The following is a 13,620-nucleotide window of genomic DNA, read 5'->3' on the forward strand; positions in this document are numbered from 1 at the left end:
GGGTGATTTCATTTGGTAATGTGGCATGATATTAACGGTAGCGTAGTATCCTTTGAAACGGTTTGTGCGACGGCTGAGGACTCTAAAATTAGTTCGTCTTGTTCCTCTTTTACATCTTTTCACATAAGTCACAGGTCCTGCCACAGTGTAATGATCGTTTACTATTGACTATATTTCAGTAATGATTGGGCATTCAAGCGTTTTTTTACGGCTACTTGGACCACTATATCATGATGTGGTTTGACGTGTAGGACAACCTGTGAATGTGATATCTAGGTTTCACATACATATTACTTACTTACCGTACTTACTTATATTGGCCACACAAACCACAGCCGGTCCTTGGCCTCACTCAGGCCAGCCTTCCTCACTTTCCTGTCATCTGCATCTTCATCTCCCACACCCAGTATCTGCATGTCTTCCATGGTATTATCCTTCCATCTCTTTCTCGCCTGGCCCAGTGATCTCTTTCCTTCAGCTTCTCCATCCATTACAGACTTTATTACCGTGTTCTCCCCTCTCCTCCTCACATGTACATACCATTTTAGTCTCTTAATTTTCACGTTCGCTAAGACGTCAGGCAGTGCCTATAATTGTATATGTTCTCTATTTTTCCTTATTCTCCACTTTTCATTTTCTTTCACTGGTCCATATATTTTTCTCAGTACTTTATTTTCAAAAGTGATGAGATTTTTCTCTGTTTTCTTTGTCAGAGTCCATGTGATCAAATTCTGCAGCGATAAGATGGTTTAGCATTGTTTTTCTGGGATATTATCCAATATTTTTCTCAACCGTATTGAAATATCCGCCTTTACACAATACCCACAGTTGAAAAACATCATTTTATGTTACTATTATCATGTGGACAGTATTATTATGTTATACCAAGAGGATAATTATACCTTGATAAAATCCTAGAAATTTTCAACAACTTTCACCAAATTTGATCACTATTAGCTTGATGATGGTCTGATATATTCTTATTTTTGCCTGCCTAGATAGTAACTTCGATCGTATGACATCGTGCATAGCACCTAGACATCTTTCCCCAGCTTGAATTCTTTATACTATCTCTTGTTCTATAAGGTTTTTTGATTGATATTGACACCGAGATACGTGAATGTGTCTGTCTTCTGTATTGTTAGATTTCCGCTTTTTAGATGGTTTGTCCTAAATGAGCTCTTCTTCCTACTACCATAAACTTTGTTTTATTTTCATTTATACGTGCACCTACTTTCTAAGCTTCTTCCATTAGCACAGTCACCATTTTCTCCAGGTCTTCCATGTTCTTTCCTGTCTGTACAGTATCATTCGCAAAATCCAGAACATTTATCTTTTTTCCTATGGTGACTCCTGCACTTTCACATGTTTCAGTCCTCAGGGTGTTGTTGAGGGCCAAATTGAACAGAGTTGGTGATATAATATCGCCCTGTCTCACTCCTGCTTTTACTTCAAGCCTTCTGAGAACTCCCCCTTTACTTTCTCTCTAAACTTTGATTAAATAACACTCATTTTAGTTAGCTTTATCAGCTTTTCAGGTATCTCATACTCTGCCATTATCCTCCACATTTCCTCTCTTACTATGCTGTCAAGTGTTTGAAATCTATAAATAGGCAAAAGGTATCATGATTGTGCTCCCAATTCTTATCTAATATTTGTCTTAGTGTGAACATTTGGTCGATTGTTGATTTACCATTTCTGAATCCTGCTTGTACTGTGTCTAGTATTTCCTCAATGCATGGGTTGAACCTGTTCGTTATAATTCTTGATATTACTTTATTGCATGTGCATAGGAAAGATATCCCTCTGTAGTTCTGTGTCAGCATTTTGCCTTCTTTCTCATATATGGGACATACAGCAGCAGTTTTCCATTCCTCTGGCATTACTTCTTTTCTCCATACCTCTTTTATCAGTTCAGCTAACCATTCATGTATCCTCTCTCCCACTTCTTTGATGAGGTCTGCTGATATCATGCTTATCCCAGGGGCCTTACCAGTTTTAGTCTTTTCATTGCCTCCTTCACCTACATCAGAGTTGAGTCTTCGACTAACGGTTGTACGTTATGATTAATTTCTGCCTTATTTTCATTGTTGTAGGCACCTATCAGTTTGTTCAGCAGTTCTTTGAAGTATTTCCTCCAGTTCTCTAAATTTACTTCATTCATAGTGATCAGTTTTGCATTCTCCTCCTTCATTATCACTGACTTAGCTCTTTTCTATAGCTATGCATTGTCCTGTAAAACTATTTACTAATGTTCTGGTCATAGTCCTCCTCAGCCTTCATTATCTGTTTATATATGAGTGCACTTTTCTGTCGCCTTATTATACTCTTCCTTTCTCTTATGGCTTTTCTGTGTGTTGTTTGGTTTTCATGGTTGTTATTGTTCATCATTGCCTGTATGGCTCTCTTCCTGTCTTGAACTGCTTTTCTAAATGTCTTACTGAACCATAATTTTTGCTTTATATTGCAATTATTATTATTTCCTGAGATGTCATGCGCTGTCTCCCTCATTAGTGTTCTCATCTTCTTCCATTTTGTGTTGATATCTTCATTTTCTTCTCTATTGTTGTCATTGTTTAATTTAGCATATCTATTTAAGCTTAATCTTCAACTGTTCATTCACATCTTCCTCTTTTAGCCTTTTCAGATCTACTCTTTGAGTTCTTTTACCACTGTTGTCCTTACTTGGTGATTTTGGTAGCGATTGTTTAATCTTTAATAGCACAAGACAATGGTCTGATCCTATCCCAGCCCCTCTCACTATTGTAACATCTGTTACTGCCTTTTTATGTTTTTTCTCTATCAAAATATGGTCTGTTTGGTTCCTAGTTAATCCATGTGGTGAGGTCCATGTTGCTTTATGTAGGTCTTTATGGGGGAATTATATACTTGCTATTCTCATGTTTCTAGCTGTGGCGAAGTTGATAAGCATTATACCATAATCATTTGTTTCAGTGCGAACACTGAACATGCCTAAATGTGGTTGCCATTGCTGTTCTTGTCCTGTTTTGGCATTTCAGTCACCCACGACATTTTTGATGTCATACTGTGGTAATCTGGAGTATATCTGGTCTAAGGTATCATAGAATTCGTCTTTTATGTCTTCCTCCTTGTCCTCAGTTGGAGCATGGACACTTACTAGTGAGATATTTCTATATTTTCCTTTGATTCTGATATGTCATATAATTTCACTGACATTTTGTAGTGCCATCACATTGGCCATTATTTTATTATGAAGCTCAGATCCTGTCCCAAATATGTGGTGATCATGCTTGTTTCCGCTGTATATGATCGTGTAGCTTTTTCTCTGTGCATATCTCGTCCAGTCCATCTTATCTCCTGCAGAGCTGTAATATCCATCTTGTATTCTGTTACTTCTGCGTCAAGTATCTTTGTCTGTCCTGCAGTTTACAATGTTTATACGTTCCATGTACCTATTCATAGTCCTAGGGTCATTTTCCGTTACATCCACTCCAATCCGACGCTGGTTGTGAGTGTATAGGAATGCGTCAGTTTTTTTACAGTGTTGGATGGTTATCATAACAAATTATGTTATGTAATTCCCATGGAACGATTTCTGTCCTTGACACTACACTACCGATTTTATTTGACTGTATTGACCCACTATATTTTATTGTATTCTTTAGCCCGATAGATGTTATCTTCTTTTACACGTAGTTGCCCACTTTCTAATGAACCCAAGTTAATTATGGAAGTGTGCTGAATCGTCCAGCTGTTACATATTGTAGACCCCCTTTTTAGGTGCACGGGTACAAGACACAGTTCTTAACATTCCTGCAACTCTAAGCATATTTCTTCACAATACTCCATACAATGAGTATGTCGCATGTTTTTATTACTGGCACCCTCTGATCATTTGTAAGCCTGTTCTCAACTAAGGTAGGATTTTTCTTATGATAGTGATGTCTATTTGAGATTTAAAACTGTGAAGTGGTTGTTGTTCCCCTACGCCTTGATTTGTGGTAATCAATTTCTTTGCATTCCTTTTTTAGCCTGGTGCATTTTTAGATCTAAATTAACATATTTCCCAGTTCATAGTTGATGTATTCGGTGTTCTTTGTTTGCGTCTCATTAGTTGGGTTTCGATTTGTTTAGTATAGTTGTAGCTGTGTGACCCTTACTTCACCATATACGTTATGGAGAAATTTATGGTTGTGTTCTTACCATATACACGAATTTTTCGGCTATCAAGAGCTTTGATTGACGTGAACCTGATGATAGTTATAAGTTTTGAGTAAGTTATGATCCACTGTCCCCCCATGAACCATGGACCTTGCCGTTGGTGGGGAGGCTTGCGTGCCTCAGCGATACAGATAGCCGTACCGTAGGTGCAACCACAACGGAGGGGTATCTGTTGAGAGGCCAGACAAACGTGTGGTTCCTGAAGAGGGGCAGCAGCCTTTTCAGTAGTTGCAAGGGCAACAGTCTGGATGATTGACTGATCTGGCCTTGTAACAATAACCAAAACGGCCTTACTGTGCTGGTACTGCGAACGGCTGAAAGCAAGGGGAAACTACAGCCATAATTTTTCCCAGGGCATGCAGCTTTACTGTATGATTACATGATGATGGCGTCCTCTTGGGTAAAATATTCCGGAGGTAAAATAGTCCCCCATTCGGATCTCCGGGCGGGGACTACTCAAGAGGATGTCGTTATCAGGAAAAAGAAAACTGGTGTTCTACGGATCGGAGCGTGGAATGTCAGATCCCTTAATCGGGCAGGTAGGTTAGAAAATTTAAAAAGGGAAATGGATAGGTTGAAGTTAGATATAGTGGGAATTAGTGAAGTTCGGTGGCAGGAGGAACAAGACTTCTGGTCAGGTGACTACAGGGTTATAAACACAAAATCAAATAGGGGTAATGCAGGAGTAGGTTTAATAATGAATAGGAAAATAGGAATGCGGGTAAGCTACTACAAACAGCATAGTGAACGCATTATTGTGGCCAAGATAGATACGAAGCCCACGCCTACTACAGTAGTACAAGTTTATATGCCAACTAGCTCTGCAGATGACGAAGAAATTGAAGAAATGTATGATGAAATAAAAGAAATTATTCAGATTGTGAAGGGAGACGAAAATTTAATAGTCATGGGTGACTGGAATTCGAGTGTAGGAAATGGGAGAGAAGGAAACATAGTAGGTGAATATGGATTGGGGGACAGAAATGAAAGAGGAAGCCGCCTGGTCGAATTTTGCACAGAGCACAACATAATCATAACTAACACTTGGTTTAAGAATCATGAAAGAAGGTTGTATACATGGAAGAACCCTGGAGATACTAAAAGGTATCAGATAGATTATATAATGGTAAGACAGAGATTTAGGAACCAGGTTTTAAATTGTAAGACATTTCCAGGGGCAGATGTGGACTCTGACCACAATCTATTGGTTATGACCTGTAAATTAAAACTGAAGAAACTGCAAAAAGGTGGGAATTTAAGGAGATGGGACCTGGATAAACTAAAAGAACCAGAGGTTGTACAGAGATTCAGGGAGAGCATAAGGGAGCAATTGACAGGGATGGGGGAAATAAATACAGTAGAAGATGAATGGGTAGCTTTGAGGGATGAAGTAGTGAAGGCAGCAGAGGATCAAGTAGGTAAAAAGACGAGGGCTAGTAGAAATCCTTGGGTAACAGAAGAAATATTGAATTTACTTGATGAAAGGAGAAAATGTAAAAATGCAGTAAGTGAAACAGGCAAAAAGGAATACAAACGTCTCAAAAATGAGATCGACAGGAAGTGCAAAATGGCTAAGCAGGGATGGCTAGAGGACAAATGTAAGGATGTAGAGGCCTATCTCACTAGGGGTAAGATAGATACCGCCTATAGGAAAATTAAAGAGACCTTTGGAGATAAGAGAACGACTTGTATGAGTATCAAGAGCTCAGATGGAAACCCAGTTCTAAGCAAAGAAGGGAAAGCAGAAAGGTGGAAGGAGTATATAGAGGGTCTATACAAGGGCGATGTACTTGAGGACAATATTATGGAAATGGAAGAGGGTGTAGATGAAGATGAAATGGGAGATATGATACTGCGTGAAGAGTTTGACAGAGCACTGAAAGACCTGAGTCGAAACAAGGCCCCCGGAGTACACAATATTCCATTGGAACTACTGACGGCCGTGGGAGAGCCAGTCCTGACAAAACTCTACCATCTGGTGAGCAAGATGTATGAAACAGGCGAAATACCTTCAGACTTCAAGAAGAATATAATAATTCCAATCCCAAAGAAAGCAGGTGTTGACAGATGTGAAAATTACCGAACCATCAGCTTAATAAGTCACAGCTGCAAAATACTAACACGAATTCTTTACAGACGAATGGAAAAACTAGTAGAAGCCAACCTCGGGGAAGATCAGTTTGGATTCCGTAGAAACACTGGAACACGTGAGGCAATACTGACCTTACGACTTATCTTAGAAGAAAGATTAAGGAAAGGAAAACCTACGTTTCTAGCATTTGTAGACTTAGAGAAGGCTTTTGACAATGTTGACTGGAATACTCTCTTTAAAATTCTAAAGGTGGCAGGGGTAAAATACAGGGAGCGAAAGGCTATTTACAATTTGTACAGAAACCACATGGCAGTTATAAGAGTCGAGGGACATGAAAGGGAAGCAGTGGTTGGGATGGGAGTAAGACAGGGTTGTAGCCTCTCCCCGATGTTGTTCAATCTGTATATTGAGCAAGCAGTAAAGGAAACAAAAGAAAAATTCGGAGTAGGTATTAAAATTCATGGAGAAGAAATAAAGACTTTGAGGTTCGCCGATGACATTGTGATTCTGTCAGAGAGAGCAAAGGACTTGGAAGAGCAGTTGAATGGAATGGACAGTGTCTTGAAAGGAGGATATAAGATGAACATCAACAAAAGCAAAACAAGGATAATGGAATGTAGTCTAATTAAGTCGGGTGATGCTGAGGGAATTAGATTAGGAAATGAGGCACTTAAAGTAGTAAAGGAGTTTTGCTATTTGGGGAGCAAAATAACTGATGATGGTCGAAGTAGAGAGGATATAAAATGTAGGCTGGCAATGGCAAGGAAAGCGTTTCTGAAGAAGAGAAATTTGTTAACATCGAGTATTGATTTAAGTGTCAGGTAGTCATTTCTGAAAGTATTCGTATGGAGTGTAGCCATGTATGGAAGTGAAACATGGACGATAAATAGTTTGGACAAGAAGAGAATAGAAGCTTTCGAAATGTGGTGCTACAGAAGAATGCTGAAGATTAGATGGGTAGATCACATAACTAATGAGGAAGTATTGATTAGGATTGGGGAGAAGAGAAGTTTGTGGCACAACTTGACCAGAAGAAGGGATCGGTTGGTAGGACATGTTCTGAGGCATCAAGGGATCACCAATTTAGTATTGGAGGGCAGCGTGGAGGGTAAAAATCGTAGAGGGAGACCAAGAGATGAATACACTAAGCAGATTCATAAGGATGTAGGTTGCAGTATGTACTGGGAGATGAAAAAGCTTGCACAGGATAGAGTAGCATGGAGAGCTGCATCAAACCAGTCTCAGGACTGAAGACCACAACAACAACAACAACATGATCCACTGTTTTGAGTCATAGGATTTATTATGTGGCTCAAAACTTCTGACATATGTAGTCTCATACTACTACATTGGTTGTAATATTCACCTCATGTTCCTGACTATTTGCTCCATTCGATGACTGGTTTATAGTGTGAGATCGTTTAACAACGCTTATTCCGCTCAAAAATATCACTCCTTTTTTTGTACCAGTATGTTCTTCATCTTTGTATTCTTGCTGGTTCTCACACACTCACCCCACTTGCTTGGCCCATTCCCACAGCACCTTTCGCGAAACAGCTTGTCGTTTGTTAGTGCATATGTGGCCAGGTTTAGTCATTCTGTAAATAGGTTGGTGATATAATACCTTATATTCGCAAAGGAAAAGTAATTACACAGGCGACTGAGATTTTTGGGGGACACTGCTTTGTTAATATGGTGTTTGGGGTGCGTTTGTGGTGCCTTGATGTTCAAGGGACTACAAGTATCACGTTTTTAGTTTTTTATTTTAAATATAGCATCACATCCTCTAGACATTTTATGGGCATTCCCCGTAAGGTCTTTTCTTACCGTTATTCACTTGGTACTTTGAAAACCGTTCGGTTTCCTTCTGATTGTGTTTTTTTTTTTTGCATTTTTACAACTACGTCTGACATATCACAAGTGGTGATATTAACTGGTTGATAGATACGCACACTATTGTGTACTTCATATGTCAAATGACGACTTTTACTTGGAACGAGGACTTTTTTTCTAAGAAATATGATTATTTTCATCTATTCGAGATATGGCTTTTATTTTTTTTTTAAAAAAAGAGAATACGCAAGCTATATTCTTTTGTGTATCCGAGATTTATAGTGTCTAAATTGTTGTTTGTAATGTCTGGCACGTTCTATCATAACTCCGTTATGGCAAAGTAGTTAGTTTCGATACTAACCAGTATGTGTCCATTCTATACGTTGTTCTTTGTTTGCACAGGTGCTCTTCTTTAACCTGCCGTTGCATTTTGTGGGTTTTAGATACTTCTACTATTACGCTTCATTTTCTGTAATGTCGACAAGTGGTATACCTTGACATATACACATTTTTTTTAACGTGCAGGGGCCTGAAGGTGACAGAATGAGATGCCGAAATAGGTCATGTAAATAAAATAACAACTTGTTAAGACACACGGCTGTTGGTTATTAGGTGATTTATCTTTGTTACATGTTAATAACTGAGTCTACCATGAGCAGTTGCATGGGGAAAATTTGACACGATTCGTCGAGGTTAGAACGTCAGTTAATGCATTATGTTTTAAGATGCCTGAGTTAGAGATTGTTAACATTGTTGTAGAGGGCATGCATCATGTGGAACAGTCTCGAGAGCTCTTTGCAAATAAACCACAAGGCTGTTACGATTTAGAAAGGTTGCTGGCAAATATTGAGAGGTTTTTTTTTATTTTTATTTTTTTTTAGTGACAAGAACCGTGATCCTATTGTTCTTAACATTTGTTTAGTGGGTGGAAAACTCCCAATAGGCAACGTGCACTATGATATAGACCAAGCAGGGCAGGGGGTGTTTCTGACGCAAGCTAGAGGGATTTTCCTATACCGTGAGAAAGAGGATATCAAAGCTGATGCCAGATGCACGCCGATTACTGGGAGAAGGGGATGGGGGCTTAACCGATTGAGCAAAAAAATAGGAATATCGGAGCGTGCTCCCAAACCAGTTTCTCATTTGTTTGTGTCACTATGGGCCCCCGAAAATATTTCGGGACCTATTTCTAGGGTTGTATCCTGGTATCGCACGTATAGCTGTCGGAGTGTCAGTGGCGTCTCATTTCCGTTGTCTGGAAAGTGGTGCTTCATCTAAGAATTTAGCAGCGGTCACGGCCAATTGAGTTCACTGTGCGATTTCTTTTTAACATGCGGGGTGCCTTTTGAATGCTGTTGATCAGGATGCTATGTTTAAATTTTGAACTGAGCGGAAATATCATTTGTATGACCATAAGCGTCATGGAGAAGTGTGTTCAGTTGTAGAGACAGGGTCTCTTATTCAGTTGCCTCACTTGAATTCGAAACAGGCTGTTGCCTTATTACACATTTTTTGAGAAACATCCCGAGGTTTTGACGAACAGATCTGTTGTCACCAATAAAATGGAACGTAGTATTCAGTTGATAGACAGGGTACCGGTATGTCAGGCGCCTTACCAATCATCACCCTTAAAATGAACACTTAGAAACATAATACACCATCAACTGGCGGACGGCGAAATAGATCCAGCCATACCGTACCATGGGCCCCAAAAAGCGCACGAAAGCCATCCAACAATTTCCAGGGCAAAGGATTAAGAATGAAACTGAGAGGTTTATCGACATGGCCAAATTTTTTGGAAAACTCCTCTATAACTTCGCCGAGTGTTCAGCTCCCCTTAACTGAGCCGAAATGGAGAGACTGTTAAGCATATACTGAGTGAATTAATTAACCTCTGAGACCATGTAGTAACAATAACTATAAATTCCAGACGACTGCAAGATGGAAGAAGCCAGCAGTACACAATGTGTAATTTACTCAAACATCACGAACATGTCCTGAGTATCTCCACAATTGACCGATGAAAGCTTCACAAATGTTTTTACCCTCAGAGCCATTTGAACTATTTTAATGACGTGATGTGCGAGGGCGTGCGTAAAAGATATGCCCACGAACTTTCTATTGTTTTCCCAATACCGGTTGATGTATTCCATGCCTATTACTCGGTCGGCTTTCAGTGTTTCTCTGACAGCAGTTGCTATCAGAGTTCCTTAACTTCATCTACTTCGTGGTCTCCAAACCTGGTCTTAAGTTGCTCGTTGTTCTCATTTCTTTACTTCTATTACTTCCGTCCTTTTTCGATTTACTCTCAAGCCAGCAGTTCGTTGTTGGTCTTCGACTCGACTCGTTTTACCTCCTAGCACTTCTACATATTATATATTACCCGTCTTTACGTACAGCTTACCCTATTTTTCTCTTAACTTCAAACATTTAGCACCATCTGACACTGTCTAAATCTCCAACTCGGCAGATCTTGTGAAAGTGTTTTGATTTTTCTGTACACTTGCTTCCATTATTAACTGCACCGTCAGAACTGCCTCTCTCACGCTTTTACCATTCTAAAGCCAAACCGGTCATCATCCAACACATCCACAATTTTCGTTTCCGTTTTTCTATATATTATTTTTGTCAGTAACTTTGATGGGATAAGCTGTTAGCTGATTGTGCGATTATTCTGGCACTTGGCAACTCTTGCAACGTTCGGAATTGTGTTTATGTTGTTTCTCTGAAAGTCTGATGATATATAGAAAGTCTAAGACATCCTACACCAACATTGACGGTCATCTTGTGCCCCAACGATTTTAGAATGTTATCTATAACTTCAGTCTTATTTGATTTTAAGCCTTAGAAAGCTTTTTTAAATTCTGATTCCAATACTGGATTCTCTGTCTCTTCTATAACGTCTCTCGTTTCTCCTACTATCATCCCATTTGACACTTACTCATTTCAGTGTACTCTTTCGACCCATCCGCTTCCACCTCTGCATTTAACAGTTGAATTCCCATAGCACTCGTAATAGTACCACTCCCCCGAACTCCCTCCGTCCGAACAGGCCTTGCAAGGCCCAACGGTACCGACCGGCCGCGTGTCATTCTCAGCCCACAGGCGTCACTGGATGCGGATATGGAGTGAACGTGGTCAGCACACAGCTTTCCCGGTCGTATGTCAGTTTACGAGACCGGAGCCGCTACTTCTCAATCAAGTAACTCCTCGGATTATCTCACATGGGCTGAGTCCACCCTGCTTGCCAACACCACTCGGCAGACCGGATGGTCACCCATCCCGGTACTAGAGAAGCCCGGCAGCTGAAATCGCCTTGCAACTCAGACTTCCTATGCACCGCTATCATATTACCCGTTATATGGCTGTAATATGGGGCTTTACCAGAACACGTCTCTTCGGGCCGTATGTCAGTTTACGAGACCGGAGCCGCTACTTCTCAATCAACAAAATCCTCGGGTTGTCTCACAAGGGCTGAGTCCACCCTGCTTGCCAACAGCGCTCGACAGGCCGGATGGTCACCCATCCCAGAACTAGACCAGCCCGACAGCTAAAATCGCCTTGCAAATCAGACCTCCTGTCCACCACTATCATGTCATCCGTTATTTGGTTATAATTCGGGGCGTTACCAGAACACGTCAACGATTTAAAACTACAAATAGGGTAACAGATCCACTGTATCCTGGAAATAAAGTGAAGGCCATAGCAGGACTGGAGCCTTTAAAAGCGGAGATATTGCCCATCACATCATTCAAGAAAACGAGGTGTACAACCAGGTGATTGGTCGGTCCTATTTCACGTCAAATATGTCCATTGTTGTGAGGACCAGGAATACCAGTAAAATAAATAAGTGTCGCGGTATGGTTTAAAGTCCAAGGAAATTGTACAAAAATGAAAGTGTCTGGTAATCTTGCATTTCATTATAGAATGTCATATAAAGTATCTATCTGTTCATTGTGTCCTGTGAGATCTCCATGCTACTGTCTGAGCGTTATTATCTAGAGATTAAAGTGGAAATTGTTTCTTTTCCCTGAGTCCTGCTCCAGAGATTCTTAAGATTCACCTTTATGTAGCATAGCGATTGTCGGAATTGAATTGTAAGTTACATCCCAAAAATATATGCAATTACGACTTCATACGCCGCCATTATCACTTAGCCAGATATTTGGCTGCCGACATTGAGATCTTCGTTGTTCCTGACATGAACAGCACGCTTTAGAGTATGAAACATATTCAAAGATATCGGAAACCCCTCTGCCTCACTCTCAGTTAACCGGTACTCGCCCGAAAACGTCCGTACTCTCCAGAGGGCTGAATCTCTGTCTTTCTGTACCCGTCAAGGTAAAAATTAAACCGTATTGAAAACCTGTGGGTTATTATGCCTCTACAAGTAACTCTCCTGTACATGAAAGGGCAGTTCGCGTCATTGTTATTTGTTTGGTTTTCTGATGCAGTTGGAACAAACTTAAAGAGAATATTCTTTGGACTTACCGTTTCTCTTCTCTTGTTCGGACGTTAAACATGTTATACCATGGAGGCATGCAGGCATCAGAGCTGTTCCATTGACTACATTAAGTCCATCACAGCAATACACATCAGCAAGTCAATACGGTGGCGCAATCTGCTATCGTGGTTTTGATCTTTGGCCTGCAGATCACTACATCATTTTCTGCCGTTTACAGCGCAATGTCAGTGGGACATGGTGTCAATAATCGGTCAGCGAGACAAAGCTTAACAAAAATCTGGTGGCCCTGTATTTAAGGTGCTTTTATTGCACAACAACCCGTTCTTTCTAATGAAGATCATAACGTGACAGCTAAGATTCCCCAACAGTCTTCGTAACTACATCTCTCAAAATCGCAAATATGTGTCGGTGTCATGACCCATGATTGTCTAATCGTCACACATAACGCTAGAAGGAAAATTCTGGCCCCTCCTGGCCGAGTTCCAGAAAGTAGCTTTTAGCGTTATGACGCGGGTGGACATATTTGATTCATTACAGGGATGCGTTTCCGCCATTTTGTGCGAATAATCTTTGGTTCTCTACGTTTAACCAACGGCTATTTAGAAAAGTTTTTCTGTCACTCTAGTGTTTCCTGAATGTTTCTGCACACCGTATGTGCTTCGACGACTTTTAAGCACCTAGCACCACGTTTCTGTATTCTTTTGGTGTCCAGACTCGGGTGGGTTCGGTAAAAGATCCAAAAACACTCATTGTACTCACGTTAGTTGGACGAGAACTGTATACGACGTTTTCCTCTCAGGCTACGCCATTTTTTCCGAATCTTAAGTAAACACCGAGGACTTCATTACGATTATGTTTCTGGATAGCACGCTATTCCATCGATAACGATTTAAATAACAAACGTTTTGCATCAAGTTTACACAAGTGTATTCCAAAACTAAATGCGCCACTGATCTAGGGTTGAAGTCTTCTATTAGTAATCTAAAAGTCGTCCGACCTGGTTCCGAAGCACGGAAAACTTTACCAA

Source organism: Schistocerca americana, chromosome 2 (genome assembly GCF_021461395.2).
Source record: "Schistocerca americana isolate TAMUIC-IGC-003095 chromosome 2, iqSchAmer2.1, whole genome shotgun sequence".
NCBI classification, from domain to species: domain Eukaryota; kingdom Metazoa; phylum Arthropoda; class Insecta; order Orthoptera; family Acrididae; genus Schistocerca; species Schistocerca americana.